The sequence below is a fragment of the Carassius carassius genome, chromosome 19 (assembly GCF_963082965.1).
Source record: "Carassius carassius chromosome 19, fCarCar2.1, whole genome shotgun sequence".
Classification (NCBI taxonomy): domain Eukaryota; kingdom Metazoa; phylum Chordata; class Actinopteri; order Cypriniformes; family Cyprinidae; genus Carassius; species Carassius carassius.
In genome coordinates, this window is record NC_081773.1 from 27,429,168 (window position 1) to 27,439,981 (window position 10,814).

Here is a 10,814-nt window from a genome sequence, read left to right on the forward strand (position 1 = left end):
AAGTAGCCCTGCAACTTTACATTGTTCAATTAAAATAAACATATCTAGCGTGTCTGTTGTCTTTGATTAGGTTAAAAGTACAATAAAATGACATTTAGAGGATTTAAAGCGAAAGTCCCCTAAACGTCCCGAATGGCCGCTGGACGTCCTGTGAACGTCCCGGTGAATGTCTGGGGGTATGGAAAGCCAAAGTAGTCACTAACGCCTGCTCGGGCGTCTGATTGCATCTTGGCACGTCAAAAGCGCGCGATTTAACAGCAAAGCGCGCGTCCTTGACGCGCGATTTGCCATAACAACGCGCGTTCTTAGCGTGCGCTTAGGGATTGTGGACAACGCGCGTCAGAAACGCGCGTTTTGGTGTATCCAAACGCGCGTCCTTGACGTGTGATTTACTGTAAAAACGCACGTTCTTAGCGTGCGCTTTGGAGTCACCAAAGACGCACGTTTTTGACGTGCGTTTATCATAATAGAAACGGGCGTCCAAGACGTGCGTTTTGAGTCGGACAAAACACGCGTTTTGAACGTGTAAACAGGTCAACCAAACTGGCGGTGCAAACGTCTTTTGAAGTATCCAAACAGGCGAAAGAAACGTGCGCTCTCATAGTGTTTTCAAAATGGCACGTCGGAAGCGTGTGCTCACTTCATAGGGCAGGAGTCTGTAATGCTTTGTCCGCTATAAATGGGCTATTACGGTAGCCTGAGGCATGGCTGCCGCATACATATATATATATTTTTTCCACTCAGTCATAATGAGGGATGTTATGTTGTTTAAACGACACATTTTAATTGTATGTTGTTAAGCTTCATTAAAGAAATGTGTCTGATACAATCTCTATTATAGATCAGTGGTGTGGTACAGTTTAGCCTACATGATGTCAGTTGTTGTTAATTTTAGCTGCTATCTGATGTTACCTCTGTAGCACCATGTAATGATATTATGTCATGGCCACGAGTTTCATGCGTAAACAAACCTGCGAGAGCATAACAACAAGGTATTGTCAGAGTTGGATTCATTAATGTTTTATTTTGAATTAAGACTATTATATTAATATATAATTTTTTTAAATTATTAAATTATTATAATGACCATAGGCCTTGTCTACCGGCTGTATGCGATCGTCAGCATTCAAATTAAGTTTATCATGAATAAATGTTATATAAAGTGCATAATATAAAATACGCCTAAAAGTAAAATATTTGATCATTGTCTTGTGAGTCCATTAACTAACTGATCGTCTTTCCCCCGTATTATTTCTATGTTATTATTATTACACTATTATTATTGGTTATATTTTTATATATATTTTTTCACCTTCATTTCGATCTCCTTAACGTTCTGAATACTTTTGTAAATAATAGCCTACTGTAAATGCTCGACACACCAATCATGCTTTGATTATGCTGACTGGATTTTTTGCTGGAATGCAAAGTCATACGGGTATTCTATAGTCTTTGGTTTAAATGTAACATATATTTCATCTCATTTCATCTAAATAACGAGACTGTCCTCCTAAAAACGACCACATATGTTTTTGTACAAGCAACAAGCGCCCTCTAGCGGCCTTATGACAGTCTCGTTTGTCGGGTGTGTCGTCACCAAATAACCTTTGAATCGGGTTTGTAAAAATATTATTTGGCATCTTATCTTACATTCTCTGCAAACAAATTGCAAATTTGGATTTATTTATTTATTTTCAATATTAAGCCATTTTGTTTTAAAGAGGTTTTTCTGTTACATATTCCTGTCTGTACCTATCAGTTACTTTATCAATCAGTACTTTTTAAAAGTTGTTTATCCACTATAATATAATTTTTATAATAACTACTTTTTTGTTTTTATTTCTTCATAGTGACACAAAATCTAGAGAGAGAGAATGGTGTTATGGGCATTATGTTTGTCTGAAAAGTTTGGCATATAAATAAACACTAATATAGAAATTACTACAAATTTGTGTAATTTTTATGCCTGTGTTTTTTAAATTTGATTTATTTTTCTTTTTTTATTATTATTTTACTATTTATTCCAATAGTTCAACTGGTAGGGCTAAGAATGGCAAGATCGGACATACATCTCCAATAAACACAGAAGTGATTAAATGTATACATTCAATACACTAAAAAATTTTTTTATACATTATATGCAAAAATGTTGAGCTTAAATATTGTACATTAATTATTAATAGTGTAAAGAATGTGTACAATGGGAAATATTAGGCCCTTGTTTGAAAATAAATAACTGTAATCAAAAAATCTATTGCTGAATCAGGTTTACCCCACAATGCAAATCTGTCGTTTTAGTTTTATATTTAGTGGGGGGAAATAAACTGAACCTTTCCATTCACCACAAGAACCTGGAAGAGCCTGTCATGGATGACCATATATGGACAAGTAAGTGCGACGCTTCTGCTCAACTGGGTTGCCATTGGCTTTGAAGTACACTAAGCACTCACAGGACTCTCTGTGATTGGACTTTCTTTTAACCCAAATAAAAAAAATTTGTTTAATGTTGCAAAGTAATTTTTGCTGTTATTATTACGTCAGTAATACCTTCAGTTAACAATGATGTATTGCTATATTGTGAAAAATTATTCTCTATTCTCATCATTGGCAACAAACTGTTGAGACACATTTTTAGATTGTCTTAGCAAAAACATACCATTATGTAAGTTGGACGTCATACTTATCTTAGTATTAAGACATCAGAAAATCTACATAAGTGCCCATTTGGAAAAGGCTCAATTTATTTCATTAGATTAAGGGCAATAATACAGTGCTGACAGTAAACAAAGACAACAAATACATATTGTGACACTTATTGTACTATCATACAAGGCCAATGTGTCATTCAGTAAGACAATGTGTGACAGTGTGCAGTTTATGGTGCAAAAGTCATACAATTCATGCAATGCAAAGAATCATAATATAAAAGACCTAATTCATAAATCTCTGTAAAGAATGTCTCATCTTTGTCCTGCTCAGGTGCTAGACATCAGTAATGTGCATGATCATCTTCATTATAATACAGAACAGGACTCATGTTGATCTTTCCTTGATTCATCTCCTTCAGTTGTGCATGAAGTCCATGCAGTCTCTTATAATGCAGCTTTCTGCTAGCTCTTCATCTAACTGAATTTCATTAATATGACTAAATATTAATGTCTTACTTAAAACAACCATTGTGATTATATGTGTTGTTCACAAAATTAAATGGTGAATTTACCATTTACCAGAGAGAGAGAGAGAGAGAGAGAGAGAGAGAGAGAGAGAGAGAGAGAGAGAGAGAGAGAGAGAGAGATTCATGAAGAGCTGCTGGACACTGAATATTGTTATAGGAGCTGGAGATGTGTGTGATATGAAGAAACTGCAAAACAGAAAATAAAAGAAAAACACTGAATTACAATTACATTACAAAAAGGTATTAAAGCCATGGCATTGTGGTTAATGTGTTCTAACTATAAATACCACAGTAAAACAGTTATCATGGTAAATAACATGGTAAGTGTTGTGGTCACATTCGTTGCGATTGACACACATTCGTTCACTGCCATTCGCAACAGATTTGAAAAGAAAACGTCAAACTGCACTTACTTTGACATTAATTGCAGAGAATCAGAACAGTACATTAAAGAGCAAAACATAAAATAAAATCGTTTACACACCTGGACAACGACGCTCGGTAAAATGTTGGGTCACGCCAGAGCCACATCTTTATATGGCTCTTCTTCTTCTTTGATTTTAATGCCGGGATGCGAACCAACTTCCAAGGTGCATACCGCCACCTACTGTGATGGAGTGTAAAAAGAATGAATTTATCCTATTATATAGACCACTATTCTTAATAAATCTCATGAGTGCATGCATTTGTTTCCTTGAATTTAGAGCATCATTTAATAAGCTAGTTATATTAAATTCTTGGCATCCTACTGCTTATAATTCTTCCTTAAGAATCCTCCTTTGTATTTTGTAAGTCTTGCATATCTGCATAACATGCTCTGTTTCCTCTACTGAACAGACATCACATAGATCTGTGTCATGTTTCCCTATAACGTGTAAAGTGTGATTTAGATTTGAATGTCCTGTTTGTAAATGTTTGAAAATAACTTGCTCTTTTCTACTTAAGTTGTGAAGTATTTTGCTTTTCTTTATGGTTTTTGGAACCTTGTAATAGTGTCGACCTGTATGACATGAGTCCCAAACTGTCTACCATTTTTCTAACGCATGCTTCTGAAATTAAATGTTTTCCTTCTGATCTACTGAGTGCAATCTTTATTTTTAATTGATTCTTTGGCAATCTTGTCTGCTTCCTCGTTACCTTGAATTCCCACGTGTGCTGGTACCCACATAAATTTAATTATTATTCTTATCTGTCTTAAACCGTATAACCTTATCATGATTTCAGTTAACATGTCCTATTTGTTTCCAATGATTGTAAGCTCAAAAGGACTGCCATTGAATCAGAACATATTATTACTTTATCCGGTCTAACTTCATACACCCACTCTAGTGCCATTGAAATAGCTATCCTCTCTGCTGTATATACTGATGCACCATCTGTTATCCTTTCAGCCTTCCTCACCTCAAACTCTGGAACATAGTATGCAGCCCCTGTCCTTCCAGTCTCTTTACTCTTTGACCCATCTGTATAAATTTGAAGAAACGTGTGTAGTATGATTTTTTTAATATACTCATATACATATGTATTTAACCTGAGTCATTCATTTCCCTTCTGTTTTCATGTAATTTTATGTCTATTTCCGGTTGATCTATTATCCAGGGTGGAATTGGGGATACTACCACTATTGGAGCAAATGATATTGACTCTAGCCCAGCTTCATTAACCCACTTCTTTATTTTCCATGCAAATCCTTTACCAGTTGCATTTAAAATTTCCCAGCAATCATTCATAACTTCCCTTACAGGATGACTATCTTTTTGTCCTAGCAGGTTTACCCAGTATGCCATTGCTAGTTTCTGTCTTCTTATGACATTTCTGATGTCTCTACTTGTAATGCTGCAATGGGTGTGGCTTTAACTGCTCCTAAAATTAGTCTTAATGCTTTAGTTTGGATGACATCTAATTTATTTAACAACGTGGATGATGCCGACTCATAAACAATACATCCATAGTCTAGGGTTGATCGCATAAGCCCAACATAAATTCTCTTTAATGACTGTTTATCAGCACCCCAATCTTGACCTGCTACTGCTCTCATTACATTTCAAATTTTTCCACATTTCTTTAATATAAAATCTACATGGTCCTTCCATGATAATTTGTCATCAAACCATACTCCTACTTAAATTTTGAAACTTTCTCTAAAGAAGACCCATATAATTTAAGTAGTTGATTCTCTTTCATTTTCATCCTTGTAAATATTTGGTAACATGTTTTAGATATTGAGAATTTAAATCCCCATTCTAACGACCATTTTTCAACTACTTCTATAGCTTCTTGAATTTTATTCATATTAAAAGACATATTCCTTCCTCTTTTCCACATTATACCATCATCTGCGTATAACCCAGTGTTGATTCCCGGAGCCAATTTTCCAAATATATCATTATATTAAACAATATAGGAATAATCACACTTCCCTGAGGAGTTCCGTTTTCCACACTTAGAATTTGAGATACTTCACCACCCACTTTAGTTTTTCTGTCAAATAAAAAACTTAAAACCCAATTATACATTATTCCTTCTATTCCTATGCTCTTCATTTTAATAAGTAATCCCTCCTTCCACAACATATCATATGCTTTTTCAATATCAAAGTAAACTGCCACTAATCCCTCTTTAACCGCTATAGCTTTCTTTACATCTGTTTCCAGTTTTACTAATGCATCTAATGTTGATCGTACTTTCCTAAAACCATATTGAGATGTCAAGGCTCCCTTGCTCTCAAGTACATAATTAAGCCTGTTTACAATTATTTTTTCCATCAACTTACATAAATTTGATGTAAGCGCTATTGGTCTGTAATTCCCTCTATATGGCTCTGGGTCACTGCTCCTTTTTGTGAGTGGTAACGATGGTAACGACAGTCAAAGTTCATGACGACACACCCGACAAACGAGACTGTCATAAGGCCGCTAGAGGGCGCTTGATGCTTGCACAAAAACATGTGGTCGTTTTTAGGAGGACAGTCTCGTTATTTAGATGAAATGAGATGAAATATATGTTACATTTAAACCAAAGACTATAGAATACCCGTATGACTTTGACTGCATTCCAGCAAAAAATCCAGTCAGCATAATCAAAGCATGATTGGTGTGTCGAGCATTTACAGTAGGCTATTATTTACAAAAGTATTCAGAACGTTAAGGAGATCGAAATGAAGGTGAAAAATATATATAAAAAATATAACCAATAATAATAGTGTAATAATAATAATATAAAAATAATACGGGGGAAAGACGATCAGTTAGTTAATGGACTCACAAGACAATGATCAAATATTTTACTTTAAGTCTATTGTATATTATGCACTTTATATAACATTTATTCATGATAAACTTAATTTGAATGCTGACGATCGCATACAGCCGGTAGACAAGGCCTATGGTCATTATAATAATTTAATAATTTAAAAAAATTATATAATAATATAATAATGTCTTAATTCAAAATAAAACACTAATGAATCCAACTCTGACAATACCTTGTTGTTATGCTCTCGCAGGTTTGTTTACGCATGAAACTCGTGGCCATGACATAATATCATTACATGGTGCTACAGAGGTAACATTAGATAGCAGCTAAAATTAACAACAACTGACATCATGTAGGCTAAACTGTACCACACCACTGATCTATAATAGAGATTGTATCAGACACATTTCTTTAATGAAGCTTAACAACATACAATTAAAATGTGTCGTTTAAACAACATAACATCCCTCATTATGACTGAGTGGAAAAAAAATATATATATGTATGCGGCAGCCATGCCTCAGGCTACCGTAATAGCCCATTTATAGCGGACAAAGCATTACAGACTCCTGCCCTATGAAGTGAGCACACGCTTCCGACGTGCCATTTTGAAAACACTATGAGAGCGCACGTTTCTTTCGCCTGTTTGGATACTTCAAAAGACGTTTGCACCGCCAGTTTGGTTGACCTGTTTACACGTTCAAAACGCGTGTTTTGTCCGACTCAAAACGCACGTCTTGGACGCCCGTTTCTATTATGATAAACGCACGTCAAAAACGCGCGTCTTTGGTGACTCCAAAGCGCACGCTAAGAACGTGCGTTTTTACAGTAAATCACACGTCAAGGACGCGCGTTTGGATACACCAAAACGCGCGTTTCTGGCGCGCGTTGTCCACAACCCCAAAGCGCACGCTAAGAACGCGCGTTGTTATGGCAAATCGCGCGTCAAGGACGCGCGCTTTGCTGTTAAATCGGCGCTTTTGACGTGCCAAGATGCAATCAGACGCCCGAGCAGGCGTTAGTGACTACTTTGGCTTTCCATACGGGGGACGTCTTCGCGAACGTCCGTTCGACGTCAAGCGGACCCTACACACTGACGTCCGGGGGACGTTCACAGAGGCCATTTAGGGGACGTCCTGGGGACCTTTTTTTGTTCGGAGCGGGTTTGCGAATCATTTGAATCAATTCGAGAGTTCGGAGCGGGTTCGCGAATCATTTGAATCAGTTCGAGAGTTCGGAGCGGGTTCGCAAATCATTTGAATCAATTCGAGAGTTCGGAGCGGGTTCGCGAATCATTTGAATCAATTCGAGAGTTCGGAGCGGGTTCGCGAATCATTTGAGTCAGTCCGGGAGTTCGGAGCGGGATCGCGAATCATTTGAATCAGTTCGGGAGTTCATAGCGGGTTCGCGAATCATTTGAGTCAGTTCGGGAGTTCAAAGTGGGTTCGCGAATCATTTGAGTCAGTTTGGGGATCACGAATCATTTGAATCAGTTCGGGAGTTCGTAGCAGGTTCGCGAATCATTTGAGTCAGTTCGGGAGTTCAAAGCGGGTTCGCGAATCATTTGAGTCAGTTTGGGGATCGCAAATCATTTGAATCAGTTCGGGAGTTCGGAGCGGAGTCGCGAATCATTTGAATCAGTTTGGGAGTTCGTAGCGGGTTCGCCAATCATTTGAGTCAGTTTGGGAGTTCGGAGCGTGAATCATTTGAGTCAGTTTGGGAGTTCGGAGCGTGAATCATTTGATTCAGTTCGGGAGTTCAGAGCTGGTTCGCAAATCATTTGAGTCAGTTTGGAGCAGGTTCATGAATCATTTGAGTCAGTGCTTTAAGTGGGCCAGTACGCACCGGTAGCCTACTCAGTACCGCCACTTCCAAATATAGCTCTTGAGTGTACTGCCACCTCTCCGTGCGCCCAGAACGTGCTTTTAGCGTACCGGTATGTTCATTTGGACATCTGTTTTAATAGAGGTTTTAATCCTTTGCCTGCGCTGCCCACTGAGAGCAGAGACTACATCACCCATACACCCTTGAGTTTTACAAGTGAAAAGCGCATGCGTCGCTTTTTCCGCTGTCAGTGTCAACAACTCAACGTGGCCGGAGAGGGTGTGTGAAATGCGTACACTCGGATTTGTAAAAATACAAATACAGTGAACAACACTTAATATGCTCTCCTGTCTTCAGACTCTGAGTACTAAAAGAACACGGTCAGAATCAGCTGACTCGCTGTAGCTGACACCCCACCAAGCCGGAATGATATCGCTGGAGGTCAGACGCAAGCTAATGAAGTAATGCAGTAGCTCTTTTTAAGGGTATTTTTTCAAAATCTTTTTGCACATTTTATTTATGTTCAGTAGCCCTTTCTAAGGGTATTTTATCAAAATCCCCTTCTTAGTTCTTTCTAGCTCAAGCAAATCTGTTGACTGCTGTATATAAAATCCCTTCAATATAGTTGTTGTTACCTCAGGGGATGAGGGGAGTCATCAAAAAAAAAAAAAAAAAAAGTCGCAATAATAGAGTACCAGCTTCTTTTGGGCCACTTAAAGCACTGATTCATCAAAATCATTACATTAAACAACGTAACAATGGCCCTACACCAACCCTACACCTAACTCTTATTCTCACAGAAAACTTTGTGCATTTTTACTTTCTCAAAAAAAAAAAAAAATAATAATAATTCTGTATGGTTTATAAGCATTTTGGAAAAATAAGGACATGGGTTATGTCCTCATAAGTCACCCTCTCCTTGTAATACCTGTGTCATACCCATGTCATTATACAGAGTTGTATCCTGATATGTCACAAAAACATGCAGTGGGCAGCCATATGCTTTGGCACCCAGTGAGCAGTTGGGGGTTTAGTGCCTTGCTCAAGGGCACCTCAGTCATGATATTGAAGGTGAAGAGAGCAGTGTACATTCACTCCACCACTTACAATTCCTGCCAGCCCGAGACTCGAACTCACAATCTTTTTGGATTACAAGTCCGAATCTCTAACCACTAGGCCACGACTTCCCACAGTGGTGAGCAGTGTAATGCGACTGAGTCTTGAAGAGATTTGTTCAAAACAATGACTTGTTCAAAACCGAGCCAGTTTACTTAAAAAGTGTATTTACAGATCTTTTATATACATTTTTATTCAAAACTTAATTTTATTCTACAGACTCTTTCACAAATCTGCAGAAACCTACGGAGGTTCTAAGCAGCCATGCATTATAATTTTTTTTTCCTTTTTGTTTTCTCGTTATAACGACTTAATTTTCTTTTTATCTCGACATAACGAAAGTTTGTTTTCTCGTTATAACGACATGACAGTTTTACTGTTGCTATAGTAACGAACTCAACTTTGACAGGCATCTGATGGACAACCATGCAGGCGCTCTTACTGTAGCATATATTTCAGCAAATTTTGCTTCGCCTAGGTAATAACGTCTACAATACTGTACATAAATAAAGGCTGATCAATCACTGTTGAATTTTCCAGAGACAGAACACCAAACGTTTTGTTTTTGTAATTAACATGTTTAAATGACAACACCGCAAACACAGACGGAGTGCCTTCAGAAGGATGCAGAACTATTCTAAGATCTTGAGCTGCTTGGATTAAACTCACTTTTAATTTTCCATTTACTTGAAATAAAATTATATATAATTTGTAATTTTTATTAGTCATATGCTGTGGCAGATATCATGTGCGTTACAAGCATAGACTGTAAAAAAATATGGACGTAGTGTCCGTGACGTCACCCATAGACTCCTCAATAGCGGTTTTGAAGCCTAAAGTGTGCAGAGCCGGCCGTCGCCATCTTGGCAGCACGTCACCACGCAACTCTCCCGGATAATCGAAAATGGGCAAAAGGGCGGGAGCTGATTACTGAAGCCACGCCCACCTAGCGCGACGGCATTGTCAGCAGCGGCAATCCACCTGTCACTCAAGTGGCCACGCCCTTAATTATGCAGAACTTTAAGGGTTATTATAATTTAAACGGATGAGTTATAAAAAAATTCACCCCCCTCACAGTTGTCATGAAGGGCAAAATTAGCAATATAGACCAAAATAATTTTTGAACCAGGCGTTAAACATGTTTTTTTCTGCTGTAAAGTTGGGCATTTTAACATGGGGAGTCTATGGGACTGACTCTCTTCTGCAGCCAGCCTCAAGCGGCCAGTCGATGAATTGCAGTTTTAGTCACTTCCTTATTGGCTTCACGAGAGAGAGCGGGAGGTTGCCGCTCGGTTACAAGCTTTTGTTTGAAAAGATCGTTCATGTGCAGGAAAAAAGATTAAAACATTATAGAACAAAACTGAATTAAATAAGCCTATGCATTTGACATATACATCACATTTCTCATCAATATGGTTAACAATAAGGATGAATAATAAGGAAA